The 25,432-nt window shown below is 48.5% G+C and overlaps 43 non-coding genes across 43 annotated transcripts; 4 read left to right on the top strand and 39 right to left on the bottom strand.

Moving 5' to 3' along the window:
* Nucleotides 1-8: 8 nt before the first annotated feature.
* On the bottom strand, nucleotides 9-80 carry trnad-guc (transfer RNA aspartic acid (anticodon GUC)). Its single transcript has one exon. It is a non-coding gene; the product is annotated as a tRNA-Asp (tRNA).
* Nucleotides 81-163: 83 nt separating this feature from the next.
* On the bottom strand, nucleotides 164-236 carry trnav-aac (transfer RNA valine (anticodon AAC)). The gene has a single exon. It is a non-coding gene; the product is annotated as a tRNA-Val (tRNA).
* A 285-nt stretch (nucleotides 237-521) lies between these two features.
* trnav-cac (transfer RNA valine (anticodon CAC)) lies at nucleotides 522-594 on the bottom strand. Its single transcript has one exon. It is a non-coding gene; the product is annotated as a tRNA-Val (tRNA).
* Nucleotides 595-2,087: 1,493 nt separating this feature from the next.
* Nucleotides 2,088-2,160, bottom strand: trnav-aac (transfer RNA valine (anticodon AAC)). The gene has a single exon. It is a non-coding gene; the product is annotated as a tRNA-Val (tRNA).
* A 108-nt stretch (nucleotides 2,161-2,268) lies between these two features.
* Nucleotides 2,269-2,341, bottom strand: trnav-uac (transfer RNA valine (anticodon UAC)). The gene has a single exon. It is a non-coding gene; the product is annotated as a tRNA-Val (tRNA).
* A 104-nt stretch (nucleotides 2,342-2,445) lies between these two features.
* On the bottom strand, nucleotides 2,446-2,518 carry trnav-cac (transfer RNA valine (anticodon CAC)). The gene has a single exon. It is a non-coding gene; the product is annotated as a tRNA-Val (tRNA).
* Nucleotides 2,519-3,883: 1,365 nt separating this feature from the next.
* trnad-guc (transfer RNA aspartic acid (anticodon GUC)) lies at nucleotides 3,884-3,955 on the bottom strand. Its single transcript has one exon. It is a non-coding gene; the product is annotated as a tRNA-Asp (tRNA).
* An 83-nt stretch (nucleotides 3,956-4,038) lies between these two features.
* trnav-aac (transfer RNA valine (anticodon AAC)) lies at nucleotides 4,039-4,111 on the bottom strand. The gene has a single exon. It is a non-coding gene; the product is annotated as a tRNA-Val (tRNA).
* Nucleotides 4,112-4,219: 108 nt separating this feature from the next.
* trnav-uac (transfer RNA valine (anticodon UAC)) lies at nucleotides 4,220-4,292 on the bottom strand. Its single transcript has one exon. It is a non-coding gene; the product is annotated as a tRNA-Val (tRNA).
* Nucleotides 4,293-4,396: 104 nt separating this feature from the next.
* trnav-cac (transfer RNA valine (anticodon CAC)) lies at nucleotides 4,397-4,469 on the bottom strand. Its single transcript has one exon. It is a non-coding gene; the product is annotated as a tRNA-Val (tRNA).
* Nucleotides 4,470-5,415: 946 nt separating this feature from the next.
* On the top strand, nucleotides 5,416-5,487 carry trnag-ucc (transfer RNA glycine (anticodon UCC)). Its single transcript has one exon. It is a non-coding gene; the product is annotated as a tRNA-Gly (tRNA).
* Nucleotides 5,488-5,834: 347 nt separating this feature from the next.
* On the bottom strand, nucleotides 5,835-5,906 carry trnad-guc (transfer RNA aspartic acid (anticodon GUC)). Its single transcript has one exon. It is a non-coding gene; the product is annotated as a tRNA-Asp (tRNA).
* Nucleotides 5,907-5,989: 83 nt separating this feature from the next.
* Nucleotides 5,990-6,062, bottom strand: trnav-aac (transfer RNA valine (anticodon AAC)). Its single transcript has one exon. It is a non-coding gene; the product is annotated as a tRNA-Val (tRNA).
* A 108-nt stretch (nucleotides 6,063-6,170) lies between these two features.
* trnav-uac (transfer RNA valine (anticodon UAC)) lies at nucleotides 6,171-6,243 on the bottom strand. The gene has a single exon. It is a non-coding gene; the product is annotated as a tRNA-Val (tRNA).
* Nucleotides 6,244-7,785: 1,542 nt separating this feature from the next.
* Nucleotides 7,786-7,857, bottom strand: trnad-guc (transfer RNA aspartic acid (anticodon GUC)). Its single transcript has one exon. It is a non-coding gene; the product is annotated as a tRNA-Asp (tRNA).
* Nucleotides 7,858-7,940: 83 nt separating this feature from the next.
* On the bottom strand, nucleotides 7,941-8,013 carry trnav-aac (transfer RNA valine (anticodon AAC)). The gene has a single exon. It is a non-coding gene; the product is annotated as a tRNA-Val (tRNA).
* A 108-nt stretch (nucleotides 8,014-8,121) lies between these two features.
* Nucleotides 8,122-8,194, bottom strand: trnav-uac (transfer RNA valine (anticodon UAC)). The gene has a single exon. It is a non-coding gene; the product is annotated as a tRNA-Val (tRNA).
* Nucleotides 8,195-8,298: 104 nt separating this feature from the next.
* trnav-cac (transfer RNA valine (anticodon CAC)) lies at nucleotides 8,299-8,371 on the bottom strand. The gene has a single exon. It is a non-coding gene; the product is annotated as a tRNA-Val (tRNA).
* A 1,337-nt stretch (nucleotides 8,372-9,708) lies between these two features.
* Nucleotides 9,709-9,780, bottom strand: trnad-guc (transfer RNA aspartic acid (anticodon GUC)). The gene has a single exon. It is a non-coding gene; the product is annotated as a tRNA-Asp (tRNA).
* An 83-nt stretch (nucleotides 9,781-9,863) lies between these two features.
* Nucleotides 9,864-9,936, bottom strand: trnav-aac (transfer RNA valine (anticodon AAC)). Its single transcript has one exon. It is a non-coding gene; the product is annotated as a tRNA-Val (tRNA).
* A 108-nt stretch (nucleotides 9,937-10,044) lies between these two features.
* On the bottom strand, nucleotides 10,045-10,117 carry trnav-uac (transfer RNA valine (anticodon UAC)). The gene has a single exon. It is a non-coding gene; the product is annotated as a tRNA-Val (tRNA).
* Nucleotides 10,118-11,642: 1,525 nt separating this feature from the next.
* trnav-aac (transfer RNA valine (anticodon AAC)) lies at nucleotides 11,643-11,715 on the bottom strand. Its single transcript has one exon. It is a non-coding gene; the product is annotated as a tRNA-Val (tRNA).
* Nucleotides 11,716-11,823: 108 nt separating this feature from the next.
* trnav-uac (transfer RNA valine (anticodon UAC)) lies at nucleotides 11,824-11,896 on the bottom strand. Its single transcript has one exon. It is a non-coding gene; the product is annotated as a tRNA-Val (tRNA).
* A 285-nt stretch (nucleotides 11,897-12,181) lies between these two features.
* trnav-cac (transfer RNA valine (anticodon CAC)) lies at nucleotides 12,182-12,254 on the bottom strand. The gene has a single exon. It is a non-coding gene; the product is annotated as a tRNA-Val (tRNA).
* Nucleotides 12,255-13,602: 1,348 nt separating this feature from the next.
* trnav-aac (transfer RNA valine (anticodon AAC)) lies at nucleotides 13,603-13,675 on the bottom strand. Its single transcript has one exon. It is a non-coding gene; the product is annotated as a tRNA-Val (tRNA).
* Nucleotides 13,676-13,958: 283 nt separating this feature from the next.
* trnav-cac (transfer RNA valine (anticodon CAC)) lies at nucleotides 13,959-14,031 on the bottom strand. The gene has a single exon. It is a non-coding gene; the product is annotated as a tRNA-Val (tRNA).
* A 946-nt stretch (nucleotides 14,032-14,977) lies between these two features.
* trnag-ucc (transfer RNA glycine (anticodon UCC)) lies at nucleotides 14,978-15,049 on the top strand. Its single transcript has one exon. It is a non-coding gene; the product is annotated as a tRNA-Gly (tRNA).
* Nucleotides 15,050-15,399: 350 nt separating this feature from the next.
* Nucleotides 15,400-15,472, bottom strand: trnav-uac (transfer RNA valine (anticodon UAC)). The gene has a single exon. It is a non-coding gene; the product is annotated as a tRNA-Val (tRNA).
* Nucleotides 15,473-16,418: 946 nt separating this feature from the next.
* trnag-ucc (transfer RNA glycine (anticodon UCC)) lies at nucleotides 16,419-16,490 on the top strand. Its single transcript has one exon. It is a non-coding gene; the product is annotated as a tRNA-Gly (tRNA).
* A 347-nt stretch (nucleotides 16,491-16,837) lies between these two features.
* On the bottom strand, nucleotides 16,838-16,909 carry trnad-guc (transfer RNA aspartic acid (anticodon GUC)). The gene has a single exon. It is a non-coding gene; the product is annotated as a tRNA-Asp (tRNA).
* Nucleotides 16,910-16,992: 83 nt separating this feature from the next.
* Nucleotides 16,993-17,065, bottom strand: trnav-aac (transfer RNA valine (anticodon AAC)). Its single transcript has one exon. It is a non-coding gene; the product is annotated as a tRNA-Val (tRNA).
* A 108-nt stretch (nucleotides 17,066-17,173) lies between these two features.
* Nucleotides 17,174-17,246, bottom strand: trnav-uac (transfer RNA valine (anticodon UAC)). Its single transcript has one exon. It is a non-coding gene; the product is annotated as a tRNA-Val (tRNA).
* A 104-nt stretch (nucleotides 17,247-17,350) lies between these two features.
* On the bottom strand, nucleotides 17,351-17,423 carry trnav-cac (transfer RNA valine (anticodon CAC)). The gene has a single exon. It is a non-coding gene; the product is annotated as a tRNA-Val (tRNA).
* Nucleotides 17,424-18,771: 1,348 nt separating this feature from the next.
* On the bottom strand, nucleotides 18,772-18,844 carry trnav-cac (transfer RNA valine (anticodon CAC)). The gene has a single exon. It is a non-coding gene; the product is annotated as a tRNA-Val (tRNA).
* Nucleotides 18,845-20,192: 1,348 nt separating this feature from the next.
* trnav-aac (transfer RNA valine (anticodon AAC)) lies at nucleotides 20,193-20,265 on the bottom strand. Its single transcript has one exon. It is a non-coding gene; the product is annotated as a tRNA-Val (tRNA).
* A 108-nt stretch (nucleotides 20,266-20,373) lies between these two features.
* Nucleotides 20,374-20,446, bottom strand: trnav-uac (transfer RNA valine (anticodon UAC)). Its single transcript has one exon. It is a non-coding gene; the product is annotated as a tRNA-Val (tRNA).
* Nucleotides 20,447-20,550: 104 nt separating this feature from the next.
* trnav-cac (transfer RNA valine (anticodon CAC)) lies at nucleotides 20,551-20,623 on the bottom strand. The gene has a single exon. It is a non-coding gene; the product is annotated as a tRNA-Val (tRNA).
* Nucleotides 20,624-21,971: 1,348 nt separating this feature from the next.
* Nucleotides 21,972-22,044, bottom strand: trnav-cac (transfer RNA valine (anticodon CAC)). The gene has a single exon. It is a non-coding gene; the product is annotated as a tRNA-Val (tRNA).
* A 1,348-nt stretch (nucleotides 22,045-23,392) lies between these two features.
* trnav-aac (transfer RNA valine (anticodon AAC)) lies at nucleotides 23,393-23,465 on the bottom strand. The gene has a single exon. It is a non-coding gene; the product is annotated as a tRNA-Val (tRNA).
* A 283-nt stretch (nucleotides 23,466-23,748) lies between these two features.
* trnav-cac (transfer RNA valine (anticodon CAC)) lies at nucleotides 23,749-23,821 on the bottom strand. The gene has a single exon. It is a non-coding gene; the product is annotated as a tRNA-Val (tRNA).
* A 946-nt stretch (nucleotides 23,822-24,767) lies between these two features.
* trnag-ucc (transfer RNA glycine (anticodon UCC)) lies at nucleotides 24,768-24,839 on the top strand. The gene has a single exon. It is a non-coding gene; the product is annotated as a tRNA-Gly (tRNA).
* Nucleotides 24,840-25,186: 347 nt separating this feature from the next.
* On the bottom strand, nucleotides 25,187-25,258 carry trnad-guc (transfer RNA aspartic acid (anticodon GUC)). Its single transcript has one exon. It is a non-coding gene; the product is annotated as a tRNA-Asp (tRNA).
* An 83-nt stretch (nucleotides 25,259-25,341) lies between these two features.
* Nucleotides 25,342-25,414, bottom strand: trnav-aac (transfer RNA valine (anticodon AAC)). The gene has a single exon. It is a non-coding gene; the product is annotated as a tRNA-Val (tRNA).
* Nucleotides 25,415-25,432: the final 18 nt, after the last annotated feature.

Raw genomic sequence — 25,432 nt, 5'->3', positions numbered from 1 at the left:
AATGCCGTCTCCCCGTCGGGGAATCGAACCCCGGTCTTCCGCGTGACAGGCGGAGATACTGTCCACTATACTAACGAGGACGAGCAAAAGGGGCATCGATTAGGCATACCTCCCTGAAACTCTCACCACTTGAGGTGAACAGAAAGGCCACCTGCAGCAAAGATGTTTCTGCCCGGTTTCGAACCGGGGACCTTTCGCGTGTTAGGCGAACGTGATGACCACTACACTACAGAAACTAACTGAGTGGGGCACTCCCTGGCTGCAGCTTTGTGTCTGGAATAAACTGAAATTCAAAACCTAGATGAAGGAAGAATGTTGTCATGCGAAGCATAAAAAGTTTCAGCTGCTTCTGCCCGGTTTCGAACCGGGGACCTTTCGCGTGTAAAGCCAACGTGATGACCACAACACTACAGAAACTGAGTTGGGCACCTCCTGGCTGCAGCTTAGTGTCTGGATTAAAAAGGGACTCAAAACAGACATATGGGCAGAAAGTTATCAAGCGATGCATAAAGGGTAAGCATTGTTTCTGCCTGGTTTCGAACCAGGGACCTTTCGCGTGTGAGGCGAACGTGATGACCACTACACTACAGAAACTGCATGCCTCAGCTCAGTGCCACTTGTGTTGCAGCACTCATCAGAGGCTTCACTCATCCAAAGAACTGGCTCAATTCTACTGACTAAGTCATGGGCCATGGGCTTACCAACAACAAAAAGCTAAAGCAGCAAACACGTGTCTGTGTGCCTTTAAAGCAGAGAAAGCAAAAGTAGCACTTGCAGCAACACAAAAGCATGGCATCAAAGTGTGAAGCCAGGCAAACGGCACAAGACACAAGCACCCAGTCACTACAGCTAAGCACAAACTGCAGCTTCCACAAGCAGCCTTTGCATTATGCTAAATGGCCAAACTGGCTCAGTAACATAAGCCACCCACTTTAAACTAATTCAGTACAACAAGTGAGAAAGATCTCAGTCATGGTCAATGAAACTTTGAAATGAAACTTACAGATGAGAGAGCAGATTTGCAGAAAGGCACCCAGGTGTTCTCCTGCTTCCACAGGGCTATGAGAGTCTTCTTGCATCCCTGGAAACTTTGCAATGTGCAGCAGAAGGAGTCCAAGCAGTATTCCACTAAAATGAACCTGGGTCTTGCTGGGAGCCTCCACTCATCCACAGGACTTGATCACTTCTACTGGTCCCCTCCCTTTCCAGAAATTTAAAAGCTCTTTGTCTGAATCCCAGCTGTGACATCAGCAAACTCACCGTGCAGCCATTGGAGGAAAGGGGTGTGAAAGCTCTCTGCTAGTCCTGATAGACCAATAATGTGGTGGCACACAGCTGGGGTGATGGTGAAAGCTGTTGTGCAGTTGTTCTCTTTGTTGATGTGATGCAGAGAGATCAGCTGACTGCTAAAAGACCTCCTAGCACAATTACTCACCAAAGAACAAGTCTTGGAGACCAACTCCCCTTCACAGAGCCACAAAGACAAAACCAGCACTTGCTTGCAGCAACGGGTTCTAACAGGGTGGTGATTTTGTCGCCTGCGTTGGTGGTATAGTGGTGAGCATAGCTGCCTTCCAAACAGTTGACCCGGGTTCGATTCCCGGTCAACGCATACCCTTTAACCAGCAGGTGCCAAGTGAACAAAAAGTAGCTTGCAACTCCTTTCATATTGCTCGCTGCAACATAATTCCACCATCTCAGCCAGGAAGGTCTGAAGCTGGGCATGTGCAGCATTGGTGGTTCAGTGGTAGAATCCAGCCAAACAGGAGCTGTACACAGGGACAGTGGCCATTCTTCTAATCTCATGGAAAGGCCCTTGTTCTACTTAATGTCATCAAGACCAAACAGTGTTACCTTCAAGGAATGTGCCACGTGCAGTTTGAGAAGACTCAAAAAGAAAATCAGATGCAGACTAGTCACTCTTCCATGCCATGCGCTTAGCGGCAATCGAACCCCGGTCTTCCGCGTGACAGGCGGAGATACTGTCCACTATACTAACGAGGACGAGCAAAAGGGGCATCGATTAGGCATACCTCCCTGAAACTCTCACCACTTGAGGTGAACAGAAAGGCCACCTGCAGCAAAGATGTTTCTGCCCGGTTTCGAACCGGGGACCTTTCGCGTGTTAGGCGAACGTGATGACCACTACACTACAGAAACTAACTGAGTGGGGCACTTCCTGGCTGCAGCTTTGTGTCTGGAATAAACTGAAATTCAAAACCTAGATGAAGGAAGAATGTTGTCATGCGAAGCATAAAAAGTCTCAGCTGCTTCTGCCCGGTTTCGAACCGGGGACCTTTCGCGTGTAAAGCGAACGTGATGACCACTACACTGCAGAAACTGAGTCGGGCACCTCCTGGCTGCAGCTTAGTGTCTGGATTAAAAAGGGACTCAAAACACAAATATGGGCAGAAAGTTATCAAGCGATGCATAAAGGGTAAGCATTGTTTCTGCCCGGTTTCGAACCGGGGACCTTTCGCGTGTGAGGCGAACGTGATGACCACTACACTACAGAAACTGCATGCCTCAGCTCAGTGCCACTTGTGTTGCAGCACTCATCAGAGGCTTCACTCATCCAAAGAACTGGCTCAATTCTACTGACTAAGTCATGGGCCATGGGCTTACCAACAACAAAAAGCTAAAGCAGCAAACACGTGTCTGTGTGCCTTTAAAGCAGAGAAAGCAAAAGTAGCACTTGCAGCAACACAAAAGCATGGCATCAAAGTGTGAAGCCAGGCAAACGGCACAAGACACAAGCACCCAGTCCCTACAGCTAAGCACAAACTGCAGCTTCCACAAGCAGCCTTTGCATTATGCTAAATGGCCAAACTGGCTCAGTAACATAAGCCACCCACTCCAAACTAATTCAGTACAACAAGTGAGAAAGATCTCAGTCATGGTCAATGAAACTTTGAAATGAAACTTACAGATGAGAGAGCAGATTTGCAGAAAGGCACCCAGGTGTTCTCCTGCTTCCACAGGGCTATGAGAGTCTTCTTGCATCCCTGGAAACTTTGCAATGTGCAGCAGAAGGAGTCCAAGCAGTATTCCACTAAAATGAACCTGGGTCTTGCTGGGAGCCTCCACTCATCCACAGGACTTGATCACTTCTACTGGTCCCCTCCCTTTCCAGAAATTTAAAAGCTCTTTGTCTGAATCCCAGCTGTGACATCAGCAAACTCACCGTGCAGCCATTGGAGGAAAGGGGTGTGAAAGCTCTCTGCTAGTCCTGATAGACCAATAATGTGGTGGCACACAGCTGGGGTGATGGTGAAAGCTGTTGTGCAGTTGTTCTCTTTGTTGATGTGATGCAGAGAGATCAGCTGACTGCTAAAAGACCTCCTAGCACAATTACTCACCAAAGAACAAGTCTTGGAGACCAACTCCCCTTCACAGAGCCACAAAGACAAAACCAGCACTTGCTTGCAGCAACGGGTTCTAACAGGGTGGTGCTTTTGTCGCCTGCGTTGGTGGTATTGTGGTGAGCATAGCTGCCTTCCAAGCAGTTGACCCGGGTTCGGTTCCCGGCCAACGCATACCCTTTAACCAGCAGGTGCCAAGGGAACAAAAAGTAGCTTGCAACTCCTTTCATATTGCTCGCTGCAACATAATTCCACCATCTCAGCCAGGAAGGTCTGAAGCTGGGCATGTGCAGCATTGGTGGTTCAGTGGTAGAATCCAGCCAAACAGGAGCTGTACACAGGGACAGTGGCCATTCTTCTAATCTCATGGAAAGGCCCTTGTTCTACTTAATGTCACCAAGACCAAACAGTGTTACCTTCAAGGAATGTGCCACGTGCAGTTTGAGAAGACTCAAAAAGAAAATCAGATGCAGACTAGTCACTCTTCCATGCCATGCGCTTAGCGGCAAAAACAATGCCGTCTCCCCGTCGGGGAATCGAACCCCGGTCTTCCGCGTGACAGGCGGAGATACTGTCCACTATACTAACGAGGACGAGCAAAAGGGGCATCGATTAGGCATACCTCCCTGAAACTCTCACCACTTGAGGTGAACAGAAAGGCCACCTGCAGCAAAGATGTTTCTGCCCGGTTTCGAACCGGGGACCTTTCGCGTGTTAGGCGAACGTGATGACCACTACACTACAGAAACTAACTGAGTGGGGCACTTCCTGGCTGCAGCTTTGTGTCTGGAATAAACTGAAATTCAAAACCTAGATGAAGGAAGAATGTTGTCATGCGAAGCATAAAAAGTCTCAGCTGCTTCTGCCCGGTTTCGAACCGGGGACCTTTCGCGTGTAAAGCGAACGTGATGACCACTACACTACAGAAACTGAGTCGGGCACCTCCTGGCTGCAGCTTAGTGTCTGGATTAAAAAGGGACTCAAAACACAAATATGGGCAGAAAGTTATCAAGCGATGCATAAAGGGTAAGCATTGTTTCTGCCCGGTTTCGAACCGGGGACCTTTCGCTTGTGAGGCGAACGTGATGACCACTACACTACAGAAACTGCATGCCTCAGCTCAGTGCCACTTGTGTTGCAGCACTCATCAGAGGCTTCACTCATCCAAAGAACTGGCTCAATTCTACTGACTAAGTCATGGGCCATGGGCTTACCAACAACAAAAAGCTAAAGCAGCAAACACGTGTCTGTGTGCCTTTAAAGCAGAGAAAGCAAAAGTAGCACTTGCAGCAACACAAAAGCATGGCATCAAAGTGTGAAGCCAGGCAAACGGCACAAGACACAAGCACCCAGTCCCTACAGCTAAGCACAAACTGCAGCTTCCACAAGCAGCCTTTGCATTATGCTAAATGGCCAAACTGGCTCAGTAACATAAGCCTCCCACTCCAAACTAATTCAGTACAACAAGTGAGAAAGATCTCAGTCATGGTCAATGAAACTTTGAAATGAAACTTACAGATGAGAGAGCAGATTTGCAGAAAGGCACCCAGGTGTTCTCCTGCTTCCACAGGGCTATGAGAGTCTCCTTGCATCCCTGGAAACTTTGCAATGTGCAGCAGAAGGAGTCCAAGCAGTATTCCACTAAAATGAACCTGGGTCTTGCTGGGAGCCTCCACTCATCCACAGGACTTGATCACTTCTACTGGTCCCCTCCCTTTCCAGAAATTTAAAAGCTCTTTGTCTGAATCCCAGCTGTGACATCAGCAAACTCACCGTGCAGCCATTGGAGGAAAGGGGTGTGAAAGCTCTCTGCTAGTCCTGATAGACCAATAATGTGGTGGCACACAGCTGGGGTGATGGTGAAAGCTGTTGTGCAGTTGTTCTCTTTGTTGATGTGATGCAGAGAGATCAGCTGACTGCTAAAAGACCTCCTAGCACAATTACTCACCAAAGAACAAGTCTTGGAGACCAACTCCCCTTCACAGAGCCACAAAGACAAAACCAGCACTTGCTTGCAGCAACGGGTTCTAACAGGGTGGTGCTTTTGTCGCCTGCGTTGGTGGTATTGTGGTGAGCATAGCTGCCTTCCAAGCAGTTGACCCGGGTTCGATTCCCGGCCAACGCATACCCTTTAACCAGCAGGTGCCAAGGGAACAAAAAGTAGCTTGCAACTCCTTTCATATTGCTCGCTGCAACATAATTCCACCATCTCAGCCAGGAAGGTCTGAAGCTGGGCATGTGCAGCATTGGTGGTTCAGTGGTAGAATCCAGCCAAACAGGAGCTGTACACAGGGACAGTGGCCATTCTTCTAATCTCATGGAAAGGCCCTTGTTCTACTTAATGTCACCAAGACCAAACAGTGTTACCTTCAAGGAATGTGCCACGTGCAGTTTGAGAAGACTCAAAAAGAAAATCAGATGCAGACTAGTCACTCTTCCATGCCATGCGCTTAGCGGCAAAAACAATGCCGTCTCCCCGTCGGGGAATCGAACCCCGGTCTTCCGCGTGACAGGCGGAGATACTGTCCACTATACTAACGAGGACGAGCAAAAGGGGCATCGATTAGGCATACCTCCCTGAAACTCTCACCACTTGAGGTGAACAGAAAGGCCACCTGCAGCAAAGATGTTTCTGCCCGGTTTCGAACCGGGGACCTTTCGCGTGTTAGGCGAACGTGATGACCACTACACTACAGAAACTAACTGAGTGGGGCATTTCCTGGCTGCAGCTTTGTGTCTGGAATAAACTGAAATTCAAAACCTAGATGAAGGAAGAATGTTGTCATGCGAAGCATAAAAAGTCTCAGCTGCTTCTGCCCGGTTTCGAACCGGGGACCTTTCGCGTGTAAAGCCAACGTGATGACCACTACACTACAGAAACTGAGATGGGCACCTCCTGGCTGCAGCTTAGTGTCTGGATTAAAAAGGGACTCAAAACAAACATATGGGCAGAAAGTTATCAAGCGATGCAGAAAGGGTAAGCATTGTTTCTGCCCGGTTTCGAACCGGAGACCTTTCGCATGTGAGGCGAACGTGATGACCACTACACTACAGAAACTGCATGCCTCAGCTCAGTGCCACTTGTGTTGCAGCACTCATCAGAGGCTTCACTCATCCAAAGAACTGGCTCAATTCTACTGACTAAGTCATGGGCCATGGGCTTACCAACAACAAAAAGCTAAAGCAGCAAACACGTGTCTGTGTGCCTTTAAAGCAGAGAAAGCAAAAGTAGCACTTGCAGCAACACAAAAGCATGGCATCAAAGTGTGAAGCCAGGCAAACGGCACAAGACACAAGCACCCAGTCCCCACAGCTAAGCACAAACTGCATCTTCCACAAGCAGCCTTTGCTTCATGCTAAATGGCCAAACTGGCTCAGTAACATAAGCCTCCCATTCCAAACTAATTCAGTACAACAAGTGAGAAAGATCTCAGTCATGGTCAATGAAACTTTGAAATGAAACTTACAGATGAGAGAGCAGATTTGCAGAAAGGCACCCAGGTGTTCTCCTGCTTCCACAGGGCTATGAGAGTCTCCTTGCATCCCTGGAAACTTTGCAATGTGCAGCAGAAGGAGTCCAAGCAGTATTCCACTAAAATGAACCTGGGTCTTGCTGGGAGCCTCCACTCATCCACAGGACTTGATCACTTCTACTGGTCCCCTCCCTTTCCAGAAATTCAAAAGCTCTTTGTCTGAATCCCAGCTGTGACATCAGCAAACTCACCGTGCAGCCATTGGAGGAAAGGGGTGTGAAAGCTCTCTGCTAGTCCTGATAGACCAATAATGTGGTGGCACACAGCTGGGGTGATGGTGAAAGCTGTTGTGCAGTTGTTCTCTTTGTTGATGTGATGCAGAGAGATCAGCTGACTGCTAAAAGACCTCCTAGCACAATTACTCACCAAAGAACAAGTCTTGGAGACCAACTCCCCTTCACAGAGCCACAAAGACAAAACCAGCACTTGCTTGCAGCAACGGGTTCTAACAGGGTGGTGCTTTTGTCGCCTGCGTTGGTGGTATTGTGGTGAGCATAGCTGCCTTCCAAGCAGTTGACCCGGGTTCGATTCCTGGCCAACGCATACCCTTTAACCAGCAGGTGCCAAGTGAACAAAAAGTAGCTTGCAACTCCTTTCATATTGCTCGCTGCAACATAATTCCACCATCTCAGCCAGGAAGGTCTGAAGCTGGGCATGTGCAGCATTGGTGGTTCAGTGGTAGAATCCAGCCAAACAGGAGCTGTACACAGGGACAGTGGCCATTCTTCTAATCTCATGGAAAGGCCCTTGTTCTACTTAATGTCACCAAGACCAAACAGTGTTACCTTCAAGGAATGTGCCACGTGCAGTTTGAGAAGACTCAAAAAGAAAATCAGATGCAGACTAGTCACTCTTCCATGCCATGCGCTTAGCGGCAAAAACAATGCCGTCTCCCCGTCGGGGAATCGAACCCCGGTCTTCCGCGTGACAGGCGGAGATACTGTCCACTATACTAACGAGGACGAGCAAAAGGGGCATCGATAAGGCATACCTCCCTGAAACTCTCACCACTTGAGGTGAACAGAAAGGCCACCTGCAGCAAAGATGTTTCTGCCCGGTTTCGAACCGGGGACCTTTCGCGTGTTAGGCGAACGTGATGACCACTACACTACAGAAACTAACTGAGTGGGGCACTTCCTGGCTGCAGCTTTGTGTCTGGAATAAACTGAAATTCAAAACATAGATGAAGGAAGAATGTTGTCATGCGAAGCATAAAAAGTCTCAGCTGCTTCTGCCCGGTTTCGAACCGGGGGCCTTTCGCGTGTAAAGCGAACGTGATGACCACTACACTACAGAAACTGAGTCTAGCACCTCCTGGCTGCAGCTTAGTGTCTGGATTAAAAAGGGACTCAAAACACAAATATGGGCAGAAAGTTATCAAGCGATGCATAAAGGGTAAGCATTGTTTCTGCCCGGTTTCGAACCGGGGACCTTTCGCGTGTGAGGCGAACGTGATGACCACTACACTACAGAAACTGCATGCCTCAGCTCAGTGCCACTTGTGTTGCAGCACTCATCAGAGGCTTCACTCATCCAAAGAACTGGCTCAATTCTACTGACTAAGTCATGGGCCATGGGCTTACCAACAACAAAAAGCTAAAGCAGCAAACACGTGTCTGTGTGCCTTTAAAGCAGAGAAAGCAAAAGTAGCACTTGCAGCAACACAAAAGCATGGCATCAAAGTGTGAAGCCAGGCAAACGGCACAAGACACAAGCACCCAGTCCCTACAGCTAAGCACAAACTGCAGCTTCCACAAGCAGCCTTTGCATTATGCTAAATGGCCAAACTGGCTCAGTAACATAAGCCACCCACTCCAAACTAATTCAGTACAACAAGTGAGAAAGATCTCAGTCATGGTCAATGAAACTTTGAAATGAAACTTACAGATGAGAGAGCAGATTTGCAGAAAGGCACCCAGGTGTTCTCCTGCTTCCACAGGGCTATGAGAGTCTTCTTGCATCCCTGGAAACTTTGCAATGTGCAGCAGAAGGAGTCCAAGCAGTATTCCACTAAAATGAACCTGGGTCTTGCTGGGAGCCTCCACTCATCCACAGGACTTGATCACTTCTACTGGTCCCCTCCCTTTCCAGAAATTTAAAAGCTCTTTGTCTGAATCCCAGCTGTGACATCAGCAAACTCACCGTGCAGCCATTGGAGGAAAGGGGTGTGAAAGCTCTCTGCTAGTCCTGATAGACCAATAATGTGGTGGCACACAGCTGGGGTGATGGTGAAAGCTGTTGTGCAGTTGTTCTCTTTGTTGATGTGATGCAGAGAGATCAGCTGACTGCTAAAAGACCTCCTAGCACAATTACTCACCAAAGAACAAGTCTTGGAGACCAACTCCCCTTCACAGAGCCACAAAGACAAAACCAGCACTTGCTTGCAGCAACGGGTTCTAACAGGGTGGTGCTTTTGTCGCCTGCGTTGGTGGTATTGTGGTGAGCATAGCTGCCTTCCAAACAGTTGACCCTTTAACCAGCAGGTGCCAAGGGAACAAAAAGTAGCTTGCAACTCCTTTCATATTGCTCGCTGCAACATAATTCCACCATCTCAGCCAGGAAGGTCTGAAGCTGGGCATGTGCAGCATTGGTGGTTCAATGGTAGAATCCAGCCAAACAGGAGCTGTACACAGGGACAGTGGCCATTCTTCTAATCTCATGGAAAGGCCCTTTTTCTACTTAATGTCACCAAGACCAAACAGTGTTACCTTCAAGGAATGTGCCACGTGCAGTTTGAGAAGACTCAAAAAGAAAATCAGATGCAGACTAGTCACTCTTCCATGCCATGCGCTTAGCGGCAAAAACAATGCCGTCTCCCCGTCGGGGAATCGAACCCCGGTCTTCCGCGTGACAGGCGGAGATACTGTCCACTATACTAACGAGGACGAGCAAAAGGGGCATCGATTAGGCATACCTCCCTGAAACTCTCACCACTTGAGGTGAACAGAAAGGCCACCTGCAGCAAAGATGTTTCTGCCCGGTTTCGAACCGGGGACCTTTCGCGTGTTAGGCGAACGTGATGACCACTACACTACAGAAACTAACTGAGTGGGGCACTTCCTGGCTGCAGCTTTGTGTCTGGAATAAACTGAAATTCAAAACCTAGATGAAGGAAGAATGTTGTCATGCGAAGCATAAAAAGTCTCAGCTGCTTCTGCCCGGTTTCGAACCGGGGACCTTTCGCGTGTAAAGCCAACGTGATGACCACTACACTACAGAAACTGAGATGGGCATCTCCTGGCTGCAGCTTAGTGTCTGGATTAAAAAGGGACTCAAAACAAACATATGGGCAGAAAGTTATCAAGCGATGCAGAAAGGGTAAGCATTGTTTCTGCCCGGTTTCGAACCGGAGACCTTTCGCATGTGAGGCGAACGTGATGACCACTACACTACAGAAACTGCATGCCTCAGCTCAGTGCCACTTGTGTTGCAGCACTCATCAGAGGCTTCACTCATCCAAAGAACTGGCTCAATTCTACTGACTAAGTCATGGGCCATGGGCTTACCAACAACAAAAAGCTAAAGCAGCAAACACGTGTCTGTGTGCCTTTAAAGCAGAGAAAGCAAAAGTAGCACTTGCAGCAACACAAAAGCATGGCATCAAAGTGTGAAGCCAGGCAAACGGCACAAGACACAAGCACCCAGTCCCCACAGCTAAGCACAAACTGCATCTTCCACAAGCAGCCTTTGCTTCATGCTAAATGGCCAAACTGGCTCAGTAACATAAGCCTCCCATTCCAAACTAATTCAGTACAACAAGTGAGAAAGATCTCAGTCATGGTCAATGAAACTTTGAAATGAAACTTACAGATGAGAGAGCAGATTTGCAGAAAGGCACCCAGGTGTTCTCCTGCTTCCACAGGGCTATGAGAGTCTCCTTGCATCCCTGGAAACTTTGCAATGTGCAGCAGAAGGAGTCCAAGCAGTATTCCACTAAAATGAACCTGGGTCTTGCTGGGAGCCTCCACTCATCCACAGGACTTGATCACTTCTACTGGTCCCCTCCCTTTCCAGAAATTCAAAAGCTCTTTGTCTGAATCCCAGCTGTGACATCAGCAAACTCACCGTGCAGCCATTGGAGGAAAGGGGTGTGAAAGCTCTCTGCTAGTCCTGATAGACCAATAATGTGGTGGCACACAGCTGGGGTGATGGTGAAAGCTGTTGTGCAGTTGTTCTCTTTGTTGATGTGATGCAGAGAGATCAGCTGACTGCTAAAAGACCTCCTAGCACAATTACTCACCAAAGAACAAGTCTTGGAGACCAACTCCCCTTCACAGAGCCACAAAGACAAAACCAGCACTTGCTTGCAGCAACGGGTTCTAACAGGGTGGTGCTTTTGTCGCCTGCGTTGGTGGTATAGTGGTGAGCATCTGAGGCAATCTGAAATAGAGCCAAACAGGAGCTGTACACAGGGACAGTGGCCATTCTTCTTATCTCATGGAAAGGCCCTTGTTCTACTTAATGTCACCAAGACCAAACAGTGTTACCTTCAAGGAATGTGCCACGTGCAGTTTGAGAAGACTCAAAAAGAAAATCAGATGCAGACTAGTCACTCTTCCATGCCATGCGCTTAGCGGCAAAAACAACGCCGTCTCCCCGTCGGGGAATCGAACCCCGGTCTTCCGCGTGACAGGCGGAGATACTGTCCACCATACTAACGAGGACGAGCAAAAGGGGCATCGATTAGGCATACCTCCCTGAAACTCTCACCACTTGAGGTGAACAGAAAAGCCACCTGCAGCAAAGATGTTTCTGCCCGGTTTCGAACCGGGGACCTTTCGCGTGTTAGGCGAACGTGATGACCACTACACTACAGAAACTAACTGAGTGGGGCACTTCCTGGCTGCAGCTTTGTGTCTGGAATAAACTGAAATTCAAAACCTAGATGAAGGAAGAATGTTGTCATGCGAAGCATAAAAAGTCTCAGCTGTTTCTGCCCGGTTTCGAACCGGGGACCTTTCGCGTGTAAAGCTAACGTGATGACCACTACACTACAGAAACTGAGTTGGGCACCTCCTGGCTGCAGCTTAGTGTCTGGATTAAAAAGGGACTCAAAACAGACATATGGGCAGAAAGTTATCAAGCGATGCATAAAGGGTAAGCATTGTTTCTGCACGGTTTCGAACCGGGGACCTTTCGCGTGTGAGGCGAACATGATGACCACTACACTACAGAAACTAACTGAGTGGGGCACTTCCTGGCTGCAGCTTTGTGTCTGGAATAAACTGAACTTCAAAACCTAGATGAAGGAAGAATGTTGTCATGCGAAGCATAAAAAGTCTCAGCTGCTTCTGCCCGGGTTCGAACCGGGGACCTTTCGCGTGTGAGGCGAACGTGATGACCACTACACTACAGAAACTGGATGCCTCGGCTCAGTGCCACTTGTGTTGCAGCACTCATCAGAGGCTTCACTCATCCAAAGAACTGGCTCAATTCTACTGACTAAGTCATGGGCCATGGGCTTACCAACAACAAAAAGCTAAAGCAGCAAACACGTGTCTGTGTGCCTTTAAAGCAGAGAAAGCAAAAGTAGCACTTGCAGCAACACAAAAGCATGGCATCAAAGTGTGAAGCCAGGCAAACGGAACAAGACACAAGCACCCAGTCCCTACAGCTAAGCACAAACTGCAGCTTCCACAAGCAGCCTTTGCTTTATGCTAAATGGCCAAACTGGCTCAGTAACATAAGCCTCCCACTCCAAACTAATTCAGTACAACAAGTGAGAAAGATCTCAGTCATGGTCAATGAAACTTTGAAATGAAACTTACAGATGAGAGAGCAGATTTGCAGAAAGGCACCCAGGTGTTCTCCTGCTTCCACAGGGCTATGAGAGTCTCCTTGCATCCCTGGAAACTTTGCAATGTGCAGCAGAAGTAGTCCAAGCAGTATTCCACTAAAATGAACCTGGGTCTTGCTGGGAGCCTCCACTCATCCACAGGACTTGATCACTTCTACTGGTCCCCTCCCTTTCCAGAAATTCAAAAGCTCTTTGTCTGAATCCCAGCTGTGACATCAGCAAACTCACCGTGCAGCCATTGGAGGAAAGGGGTGTGAAAGCTCTCTGCTAGTCCTGATAGACCAATAATGTGGTGGCACACAGCTGTGGTGATGGTGAAAGCTGTTGTGCAGTTGTTCTCTTTGTTGATGTGATGCAGAGAGATCAGCTGACTGCTAAAAGACCTCCTAGCACAATTACTCACCAAAGAACAAGTCTTGGAGACCAACTCCCCTTCACAGAGCCACAAAGACAAAACCAGCACTTGCTTGCAGCAACGGGTTCTAACAGGGTGGTGCTTTTGTCGCCTGCGTTGGTGGTATAGTGGTGAGCATCTGAGGCAATCTGAAATCCAGCCAAACAGGAGCTGTACACAGGGACAGTGGCCATTCTTCTAATCTCATGGAAAGGCCCTTTTTCTACTTAATGTCACCAAGACCAAACAGTGTTACCTTCAAGGAATGTGCCACGTGCAGTTTGAGAAGACTCAAAAAGAAAATCAGATGCAGACTAGTCACTCTTCCATGCCATGCGCTTAGCGGCAAAAACAATGCCGTCTCCCCTTCAGGGAATCGAACCCCGGTCTTCCGAGTGACAGGCGGAGATACTGTCCACTATACTAACGAGGACGAGCAAAAGGGGCATCGATTAGGCATACCTCCCTGAAACTCTCACCACTTGAGGTGAACAGAAAGGCCACCTGCAGCAAAGATGTTTCTGCCCGGTTTCGAACCGGGGACCTTTCGCGTGTTAGGCGAACGTGATGACCACTACACTACAGAAACTAACTGAGTGGGGCACTTCCTGGCTGCAGCTTTGTGTCTGGAATAAACTGAAATTCAAAACCTAGATGAAGGAAAAATGTTGTCATGCGAAGCATAAAAAGTCTCAGCTGCTTCTGCCCGGTTTCGAACCGGGGACCTTTCGCGTGTAAAGCAAACGTGATTTGGCTGTTTGGCTGGCCACTACACTTGACCACTACACTTCAGAAACTGAGTCTAGCACCTCCTGGCTGCAGCTTAGTGTCTGGATTAAAAAGTTATCAAGCGATGCATAAAGGGTAAGCATTGTTTCTGCCCGGTTTCGAACCGGGGACCTTTCGCGTGTGAGGCGAACGTGATGACCACTACACTACAGAAACTGCATGCCTCAGCTCAGTGCCACTTGTGTTGCAGCACTCATCAGAGGCTTCACTCATCCAAAGAACTGGCTCAATTCTACTGACTAAGTCATGGGCCATGGGCTTACCAACAGCAAAAAGCTAAAGCAGCAAACACGTGTCTGTGTGCCTTTAAAGCAGAGAAAGCAAAAGTAGCACTTGCAGCAACAAAAAAGCATGGCATCAAAGTGTGAAGCCAGACAAACGGCACAAGACACAAGCACCCAGTCCCTACAGCTAAGCACAAACTGCAGCTTCCACAAGCAGCCTTTGCATTATGCTAAATGGCCAAACTGGCTCAGTAACATAAGCCTCCCACTCCAAACTAATTCAGTACAACAAGTGAGAAAGATCTCAGTCATGGTCAATGAAACTTTGAAATGAAACTTACAGATGAGAGAGCAGATTTGCAGAAAGGCACCCAGGTGTTCTCCTGCTTCCACAGGGCTATGAGAGTCTCCTTGCATCCCTGGAAACTTTGCAATGTGCAGCAGAAGGAGTCCAAGCAGTATTCCACTAAAATGAACCTGGGTCTTGCTGGGAGCCTCCACTCATCCACAGGACTTGATCACTTCTACTGGTCCCCTCCCTTTCCAGAAATTCAAAAGCTCTTTGTCTGAATCCCAGCTGTGACATCAGCAAACTCACCGTGCAGCCATTGGAGGAAAGGGGTGTGAAAGCTCTCTGCTAGTCCTGATAGACCAATAATGTGGTGGCACACAGCTGGGGTGATGGTGAAAGCTGTTGTGCAGTTGTTCTCTTAGTTGATGTGATGCAGAGAGATCAGCTGACTGCTAAAAGACCTCCTAGCACAATTACTCACCAAAGAACAAGTCGTGGAGACCAACTCCCCTTCACAGAGCCACAAAGACAAAACCAGCACTTGCTTGCAGCAACGGGTTCTAACAGGGTGGTGCTTTTGTCGCCTGCGTTGGTGGTATAGTGGTGAGCATAGCTGCCTTCCAAGCAGTTGACCCGGGTTAGATTCCCGGCCAACGCATACCCTTTAACCAGCAGGTGCCAAGGGAACAAAAAGTAGCTTGCAACTACTTTCATATTGCTCGCTGCAACATAATTCCACCATCTCAGCCAGGAAGGTCTGAAGCTGGGCATGTGCAGCATTGGTGGTTCAGTGGTAGAATCCAGCCAAACAGGAGCTGTACACAGGGACAGTGGCCATTCTTCTAATCTCATGGAAAGGCCCTTGTTCTACTTAATGTCACCAAGACCAAACAGTGTTACCTTCAAGGAATGTGCCACGTGCAGTTTGAGAAGACTCAAAAAGAAAATCAGATGCAGACTAGTCACTCTTCCACTTGAGGTGAACAGAAAGGCCACCTGCAGCAAAGATGTTTCTGCCCGGTTTCGAACCGGGGACCTTTCACGTGTAAAGCGAACGTGATGACCACTACACTACAGAAACTGCATGCCTCAGCTCAGTGCCACTTGTGTTGCAGCACTCATCAGAGGCTTCACTCATCCAAAGAACTGGCTCAATTCTACTGACTAAGTCATGGGCCATGGGCTTACCAACAACAAAAAGCTAAAGCAGCAAACACGTGTCTGTGTGCCTTTAAAGCAGAGAAAGCAAAAGTAGCACTTGCAGCAACACAAAAGCATGGCATCAAAGTGTGAAGCCAGGCAAACGGCACAAGACACAAGCACCCAGTCCCTACAGCTAAGCACAAACTGCAGCTTCCACAAGCAGCCTTTGCATTATGCTAAATGGCCAAACTGGCTCAGTAACATAAGCCTCCCACTCCAAACTAATTCAGTACAACAAGTGAGAAAGATCTCAGTCATGGTCAATGAAACTTTGAAATGAAACTTACAGATGAGAGAGCAGATTTGCAGAAAGGCACCCAGGTGTTCTCCTGCTTCCACAGGGCTATGAGAGTCTTCTTGCATCCCTGGAAACTTTGCAATGTGCAGCAGAAGGAGTCCAAGCAGTATTCCACTAAAATGAACCTGGGTCTTGCTGGGAGCCTCCACTCATCCACAGGACTTGATCACTTCTACTGGTCCCCTCCCTTTCCAGAAATTTAAAAGCTCTTTGTCTGAATCCCAGCTGTGACATCAGCAAACTCACCGTGCAGCCATTGGAGGAAAGGGGTGTGAAAGCTCTCTGCTAGTCCTGATAGACCAATAATGTGGTGGCACACAGCTGGGGTGATGGTGAAAGCTGTTGTGCAGTTGTTCTCTTTGTTGATGTGATGCAGAGAGATCAGCTGACTGCTAAAAGACTTCCTAGCACAATTACTCACCAAAGAACAAGTCTTGGAGACCAACTCCCCTTCACAGAGCCACAAAGACAAAACCAGCACTTGCTTGCAGCAACGGGTTCTAACAGGGTGGTGCTTTTGTCGCCTGCGTTGGTGGTATAGTGGTGAGCATAGCTGTCTTCCAAGCAGTTGACCCGGGTTCGATTCCCGGCCAACGCATACCCTTTAACCAGCAGGTGCCAAGGGAACAAAAAGTAGCTTGCAACTCCTTTCATATTGCTCGCTGCAACATAATTCCACCATCTCAGCCAGGAAGGTCTGAAGCTGGGCATGTGCAGCATTGGTGGTTCAGTGGTAGAATCCAGCCAAACAGGAGCTGTACACAGGGACAGTGGCCATTCTTCTAATCTCATGGAAAGGCCCTTGTTCTACTTAATGTCACCAAGACCAAACAGTGTTACCTTCAAGGAATGTGCCACGTGCAGTTTGAGAAGACTCAAAAAGAAAATCAGATGCAGACTAGTCACTCTTCCATGCCATGCGCTTAGCGGCAAAAACAATGCCGTCTCCCCGTCGGGGAATCGAACCCCGGTCTTCCGCGTGACAGGCGGAGATACTGTCCACTATACTAACGAGGACGAGCAAAAGGGGCATCGATTAGGCATACCTCCCTGAAACTCTCACCACTTGAGGTGAACAGAAAGGCCACCTGCAGCAAAGATGTTTCTGCCCGGTTTCGAACCGGGGACCTTTCGCGTGTTAGGCGAACGTGATGACCACTACACTACAGAAACTAACTGAGTGGGGCACTTCCTGGCTGCAGCTTTGTGTCTGGAATAAACTGAAATTCAAAACCTAGATGAAGGAAGAATGTTGTCATGCGAAGCATAAAAAGTCTCAGCTGCTTCTGCCCGGTTTCGAACCGGGGACCTTTCGCGTGTAAAGCGAACGTGATGACCACTACACTACAGAAACTGAGTCTAGCACCTCCTGGCTGCAGCTTAGTGTCTGGATTAAAAAGGGACTCAAAACACAAATATGGGAAGAATGTTGTCATGCGAAGCATAAAAAGTCTCAGCTGCTTCTGCCCGGGTTCGAACCGGGGACCTTTCGCGTGTGAGGCGAACGTGATGACCACTACACTACAGAAACTGGATGCCTCGGCTCAGTGCCACTTGTGTTGCAGCACTCATCAGAGGCTTCACTCATCCAAAGAACTGGCTCAATTCTACTGACTAAGTCATGGGCCATGGGCTTACCAACAACAAAAAGCTAAAGCAGCAAACACGTGTCTGTGTGCCTTTAAAGCAGAGAAAGCAAAAGTAGCACTTGCAGCAACACAAAAGCATGGCATCAAAGTGTGAAGCCAGGCAAACGGAACAAGACACAAGCACCCAGTCCCTACAGCTAAGCACAAACTGCAGCTTCCACAAGCAGCCTTTGCTTTATGCTAAATGGCCAAACTGGCTCAGTAACATAAGCCTCCCACTCCAAACTAATTCAGTACAACAAGTGAGAAAGATCTCAGTCATGGTCAATGAAACTTTGAAATGAAACTTACAGATGAGAGAGCAGATTTGCAGAAAGGCACCCAGGTGTTCTCCTGCTTCCACAGGGCTATGAGAGTCTCCTTGCATCCCTGGAAACTTTGCAATGTGCAGCAGAAGTAGTCCAAGCAGTATTCCACTAAAATGAACCTGGGTCTTGCTGGGAGCCTCCACTCATCCACAGGACTTGATCACTTCTACTGGTCCCCTCCCTTTCCAGAAATTCAAAAGCTCTTTGTCTGAATCCCAGCTGTGACATCAGCAAACTCACCGTGCAGCCATTGGAGGAAAGGGGTGTGAAAGCTCTCTGCTAGTCCTGATAGACCAATAATGTGGTGGCACACAGCTGTGGTGATGGTGAAAGCTGTTGTGCAGTTGTTCTCTTTGTTGATGTGATGCAGAGAGATCAGCTGACTGCTAAAAGACCTCCTAGCACAATTACTCACCAAAGAACAAGTCTTGGAGACCAACTCCCCTTCACAGAGCCACAAAGACAAAACCAGCACTTGCTTGCAGCAACGGGTTCTAACAGGGTGGTGCTTTTGTCGCCTGCGTTGGTGGTATAGTGGTGAGCATCTGAGGCAATCTGAAATCCAGCCAAACAGGAGCTGTACACAGGGACAGTGGCCATTCTTCTAATCTCATGGAAAGGCCCTTTTTCTACTTAATGTCACCAAGACCAAACAGTGTTACCTTCAAGGAATGTGCCACGTGCAGTTTGAGAAGACTCAAAAAGAAAATCAGATGCAGACTAGTCACTCTTCCATGCCATGCGCTTAGCGGCAAAAACAATGCCGTCTCCCCTTCGGGGAATCGAACCCCGGTCTTCCGCGTGACAGGCGGAGATACTGTCCACTATACTAACGAGGACGAGCAAAAGGGGCATCGATTAGGCATACCTCCCTGAAACTCTCACCACTTGAGGTGAACAGAAAGGCCACCTGCAGCAAAGATGTTTCTGCCCGGTTTCGAACCGGGGACCTTTCGCGTGTGAGGCGAACGTGATGACCACTACACTACAGAAACTGGATGCCTCGGCTCAGTGCCACTTGTGTTGCAGCACTCATCAGAGGCTTCACTCATCCAAAGAACTGGCTCAATTCTACTGACTAAGTCATGGGCCATGGGCTTACCAACAACAAAAAGCTAAAGCAGCAAACACGTGTCTGTGTGCCTTTAAAGCAGAGAAAGCAAAAGTAGCACTTGCAGCAACACAAAAGCATGGCATCAAAGTGTGAAGCCAGGCAAACGGAACAAGACACAAGCACCCAGTCCCTACAGCTAAGCACAAACTGCAGCTTCCACAAGCAGCCTTTGCTTTATGCTAAATGGCCAAACTGGCTCAGTAACATAAGCCTCCCACTCCAAACTAATTCAGTACAACAAGTGAGAAAGATCTCAGTCATGGTCAATGAAACTTTGAAATGAAACTTACAGATGAGAGAGCAGATTTGCAGAAAGGCACCCAGGTGTTCTCCTGCTTCCACAGGGCTATGAGAGTCTCCTTGCATCCCTGGAAACTTTGCAATGTGCAGCAGAAGTAGTCCAAGCAGTATTCCACTAAAATGAACCTGGGTCTTGCTGGGAGCCTCCACTCATCCACAGGACTTGATCACTTCTACTGGTCCCCTCCCTTTCCAGAAATTCAAAAGCTCTTTGTCTGAATCCCAGCTGTGACATCAGCAAACTCACCGTGCAGCCATTGGAGGAAAGGGGTGTGAAAGCTCTCTGCTAGTCCTGATAGACCAATAATGTGGTGGCACACAGCTGTGGTGATGGTGAAAGCTGTTGTGCAGTTGTTCTCTTTGTTGATGTGATGCAGAGAGATCAGCTGACTGCTAAAAGACCTCCTAGCACAATTACTCACCAAAGAACAAGTCTTGGAGACCAACTCCCCTTCACAGAGCCACAAAGACAAAACCAGCACTTGCTTGCAGCAACGGGTTCTAACAGGGTGGTGCTTTTGTCGCCTGCGTTGGTGGTATAGTGGTGAGCATCTGAGGCAATCTGAAATCCAGCCAAACAGGAGCTGTACACAGGGACAGTGGCCATTCTTCTAATCTCATGGAAAGGCCCTTTTTCTACTTAATGTCACCAAGACCAAACAGTGTTACCTTCAAGGAATGTGCCACGTGCAGTTTGAGAAGACTCAAAAAGAAAATCAGATGCAGACTAGTCACTCTTCCATGCCATGCGCTTAGCGGCAAAAACAATGCCGTCTCCCCTTCGGGGAATCGAACCCCGGTCTTCCGCGTGACAGGCGGAGATACTGTCCACTATACTAACGAGGACGAGCAAAAGGGGCATCGATTAGGCATACCTCCCTGAAACTCTCACCACTTGAGGTGAACAGAAAGGCCACCTGCAGCAAAGATGTTTCTGCCCGGTTTCGAACCGGGGACCTTTCGCGTGTTAGGCGAACGTGATGACCACTACACTACAGAAACTAACTGAGTGGGGCACTTCCTGGCTGCAGCTTTGTGTCTGGAATAAACTGAAATTCAAAACCTAGATGAAGGAAGAATGTTGTCATGCGAAGCATAAAAAGTCTCAGCTGCTTCTGCCCGGTTTCGAACCGGGGACCTTTCGCGTGTAAAGCGAACGTGATGACCACTACACTACAGAAACTGAGTCTAGCACCTCCTGGCTGCAGCTTAGTGTCTGGATTAAAAAGGGACTCAAAACACAAATATGGGAAGAATGTTGTCATGCGAAGCATAAAAAGTCTCAGCTGCTTCTGCCCGGGTTCGAACCGGGGACCTTTCGCGTGTGAGGCGAACGTGATGACCACTACACTACAGAAACTGGATGCCTCGGCTCAGTGCCACTTGTGTTGCAGCACTCATCAGAGGCTTCACTCATCCAAAGAACTGGCTCAATTCTACTGACTAAGTCATGGGCCATGGGCTTACCAACAACAAAAAGCTAAAGCAGCAAACACGTGTCTGTGTGCCTTTAAAGCAGAGAAAGCAAAAGTAGCACTTGCAGCAACACAAAAGCATGGCATCAAAGTGTGAAGCCAGGCAAACGGAACAAGACACAAGCACCCAGTCCCTACAGCTAAGCACAAACTGCAGCTTCCACAAGCAGCCTTTGCTTTATGCTAAATGGCCAAACTGGCTCAGTAACATAAGCCTCCCACTCCAAACTAATTCAGTACAACAAGTGAGAAAGATCTCAGTCATGGTCAATGAAACTTTGAAATGAAACTTACAGATGAGAGAGCAGATTTGCAGAAAGGCACCCAGGTGTTCTCCTGCTTCCACAGGGCTATGAGAGTCTCCTTGCATCCCTGGAAACTTTGCAATGTGCAGCAGAAGTAGTCCAAGCAGTATTCCACTAAAATGAACCTGGGTCTTGCTGGGAGCCTCCACTCATCCACAGGACTTGATCACTTCTACTGGTCCCCTCCCTTTCCAGAAATTCAAAAGCTCTTTGTCTGAATCCCAGCTGTGACATCAGCAAACTCACCGTGCAGCCATTGGAGGAAAGGGGTGTGAAAGCTCTCTGCTAGTCCTGATAGACCAATAATGTGGTGGCACACAGCTGTGGTGATGGTGAAAGCTGTTGTGCAGTTGTTCTCTTTGTTGATGTGATGCAGAGAGATCAGCTGACTGCTAAAAGACCTCCTAGCACAATTACTCACCAAAGAACAAGTCTTGGAGACCAACTCCCCTTCACAGAGCCACAAAGACAAAACCAGCACTTGCTTGCAGCAACGGGTTCTAACAGGGTGGTGCTTTTGTCGCCTGCGTTGGTGGTATAGTGGTGAGCATCTGAGGCAATCTGAAATCCAGCCAAACAGGAGCTGTACACAGGGACAGTGGCCATTCTTCTAATCTCATGGAAAGGCCCTTTTTCTACTTAATGTCACCAAGACCAAACAGTGTTACCTTCAAGGAATGTGCCACGTGCAGTTTGAGAAGACTCAAAAAGAAAATCAGATGCAGACTAGTCACTCTTCCATGCCATGCGCTTAGCGGCAAAAACAATGCCGTCTCCCCTTCGGGGAATCGAACCCCGGTCTTCCGCGTGACAGGCGGAGATACTGTCCACTATACTAACGAGGACGAGCAAAAGGGGCATCGATTAGGCATACCTCCCTGAAACTCTCACCACTTGAGGTGAACAGAAAGGCCACCTGCAGCAAAGATGTTTCTGCCCGGTTTCGAACCGGGGACCTTTCGCGTGTGAGGCGAACGTGATGACCACTACACTACAGAAACTGGATGCCTCGGCTCAGTGCCACTTGTGTTGCAGCACTCATCAGAGGCTTCACTCATCCAAAGAACTGGCTCAATTCTACTGACTAAGTCATGGGCCATGGGCTTACCAACAACAAAAAGCTAAAGCAGCAAACACGTGTCTGTGTGCCTTTAAAGCAGAGAAAGCAAAAGTAGCACTTGCAGCAACACAAAAGCATGGCATCAAAGTGTGAAGCCAGGCAAACGGAACAAGACACAAGCACCCAGTCCCTACAGCTAAGCACAAACTGCAGCTTCCACAAGCAGCCTTTGCTTTATGCTAAATGGCCAAACTGGCTCAGTAACATAAGCCTCCCACTCCAAACTAATTCAGTACAACAAGTGAGAAAGATCTCAGTCATGGTCAATGAAACTTTGAAATGAAACTTACAGATGAGAGAGCAGATTTGCAGAAAGGCACCCAGGTGTTCTCCTGCTTCCACAGGGCTATGAGAGTCTCCTTGCATCCCTGGAAACTTTGCAATGTGCAGCAGAAGTAGTCCAAGCAGTATTCCACTAAAATGAACCTGGGTCTTGCTGGGAGCCTCCACTCATCCACAGGACTTGATCACTTCTACTGGTCCCCTCCCTTTCCAGAAATTCAAAAGCTCTTTGTCTGAATCCCAGCTGTGACATCAGCAAACTCACCGTGCAGCCATTGGAGGAAAGGGGTGTGAAAGCTCTCTGCTAGTCCTGATAGACCAATAATGTGGTGGCACACAGCTGTGGTGATGGTGAAAGCTGTTGTGCAGTTGTTCTCTTTGTTGATGTGATGCAGAGAGATCAGCTGACTGCTAAAAGACCTCCTAGCACAATTACTCACCAAAGAACAAGTCTTGGAGACCAACTCCCCTTCACAGAGCCACAAAGACAAAACCAGCACTTGCTTGCAGCAACGGGTTCTAACAGGGTGGTGCTTTTGTCGCCTGCGTTGGTGGTATAGTGGTGAGCATCTGAGGCAATCTGAAATCCAGCCAAACAGGAGCTGTACACAGGGACAGTGGCCATTCTTCTAATCTCATGGAAAGGCCCTTTTTCTACTTAATGTCACCAAGACCAAACAGTGTTACCTTCAAGGAATGTGCCACGTGCAGTTTGAGAAGACTCAAAAAGAAAATCAGATGCAGACTAGTCACTCTTCCATGCCATGCGCTTAGCGGCAAAAACAATGCCGTCTCCCCTTCGGGGAATCGAACCCCGGTCTTCCGCGTGACAGGCGGAGATACTGTCCACTATACTAACGAGGACGAGCAAAAGGGGCATCGATTAGGCATACCTCCCTGAAACTCTCACCACTTGAGGTGAACAGAAAGGCCACCTGCAGCAAAGATGTTTCTGCCCGGTTTCGAACCGGGGACCTTTCGCGTGTTAGGCGAACGTGATGACCACTACACTACAGAAACTAACTGAGTGGGGCACTTCCTGGCTGCAGCTTTGTGTCTGGAATAAACTGAAATTCAAAACCTAGATGAAGGAAAAATGTTGTCATGCGAAGCATAAAAAGTCTCAGCTGCTTCTGCCCGGTTTCGAACCGGGGACCTTTCGCGTGTAAAGCAAACGTGATTTGGCTGTTTGGCTGGCCACTACACTTGACCACTACACTTCAGAAACTGAGTCTAGCACCTCCTGGCTGCAGCTTAGTGTCTGGATTAAAAAGTTATCAAGCGATGCATAAAGGGTAAGCATTGTTTCTGCCCGGTTTCGAACCGGGGACCTTTCGCGTGTGAGGCGAACGTGATGACCACTACACTACAGAAACTGCATGCCTCAGCTCAGTGCCACTTGTGTTGCAGCACTCATCAGAGGCTTCACTCATCCAAAGAACTGGCTCAATTCTACTGACTAAGTCATGGGCCATGGGCTTACCAACAGCAAAAAGCTAAAGCAGCAAACACGTGTCTGTGTGCCTTTAAAGCAGAGAAAGCAAAAGTAGCACTTGCAGCAACAAAAAAGCATGGCATCAAAGTGTGAAGCCAGACAAACGGCACAAGACACAAGCACCCAGTCCCTACAGCTAAGCACAAACTGCAGCTTCCACAAGCAGCCTTTGCATTATGCTAAATGGCCAAACTGGCTCAGTAACATAAGCCTCCCACTCCAAACTAATTCAGTACAACAAGTGAGAAAGATCTCAGTCATGGTCAATGAAACTTTGAAATGAAACTTACAGATGAGAGAGCAGATTTGCAGAAAGGCACCCAGGTGTTCTCCTGCTTCCACAGGGCTATGAGAGTCTCCTTGCATCCCTGGAAACTTTGCAATGTGCAGCAGAAGGAGTCCAAGCAGTATTCCACTAAAATGAACCTGGGTCTTGCTGGGAGCCTCCACTCATCCACAGGACTTGATCACTTCTACTGGTCCCCTCCCTTTCCAGAAATTCAAAAGCTCTTTGTCTGAATCCCAGCTGTGACATCAGCAAACTCACCGTGCAGCCATTGGAGGAAAGGGGTGTGAAAGCTCTCTGCTAGTCCTGATAGACCAATAATGTGGTGGCACACAGCTGGGGTGATGGTGAAAGCTGTTGTGCAGTTGTTCTCTTAGTTGATGTGATGCAGAGAGATCAGCTGACTGCTAAAAGACCTCCTAGCACAATTACTCACCAAAGAACAAGTCGTGGAGACCAACTCCCCTTCACAGAGCCACAAAGACAAAACCAGCACTTGCTTGCAGCAACGGGTTCTAACAGGGTGGTGCTTTTGTCGCCTGCGTTGGTGGTATAGTGGTGAGCATAGCTGCCTTCCAAGCAGTTGACCCGGGTTAGATTCCCGGCCAACGCATACCCTTTAACCAGCAGGTGCCAAGGGAACAAAAAGTAGCTTGCAACTACTTTCATATTGCTCGCTGCAACATAATTCCACCATCTCAGCCAGGAAGGTCTGAAGCTGGGCATGTGCAGCATTGGTGGTTCAGTGGTAGAATCCAGCCAAACAGGAGCTGTACACAGGGACAGTGGCCATTCTTCTAATCTCATGGAAAGGCCCTTGTTCTACTTAATGTCACCAAGACCAAACAGTGTTACCTTCAAGGAATGTGCCACGTGCAGTTTGAGAAGACTCAAAAAGAAAATCAGATGCAGACTAGTCACTCTTCCATGCCATGCGCTTAGCGGCAAAAACAATGCCGTCTCCCCGTCGGGGAATCGAACCCCGGTCTTCCGCGTGACAGGCGGAGATACTGTCCACTATACTAACGAGGACGAGCAAAAGGGGCATCGATTAGGCATACCTCCCTGAAACTCTCACCACTTGAGGTGAACAGAAAGGCCACCTGCAGCAAAGATGTTTCTGCCCGGTTTCGAACCGGGGACCTTTCGCGTGTTAGGCGAACGTGATGACCACTACACTACAGAAACTAACTGAGTGGGGCACTT

The sequence above is a fragment of the Trichomycterus rosablanca genome, unplaced genomic scaffold, assembly GCF_030014385.1.
Source record: "Trichomycterus rosablanca isolate fTriRos1 unplaced genomic scaffold, fTriRos1.hap1 scaffold_136, whole genome shotgun sequence".
NCBI classification, from domain to species: domain Eukaryota; kingdom Metazoa; phylum Chordata; class Actinopteri; order Siluriformes; family Trichomycteridae; genus Trichomycterus; species Trichomycterus rosablanca.
This window is presented reverse-complemented; position numbering and strand designations above follow the sequence as displayed.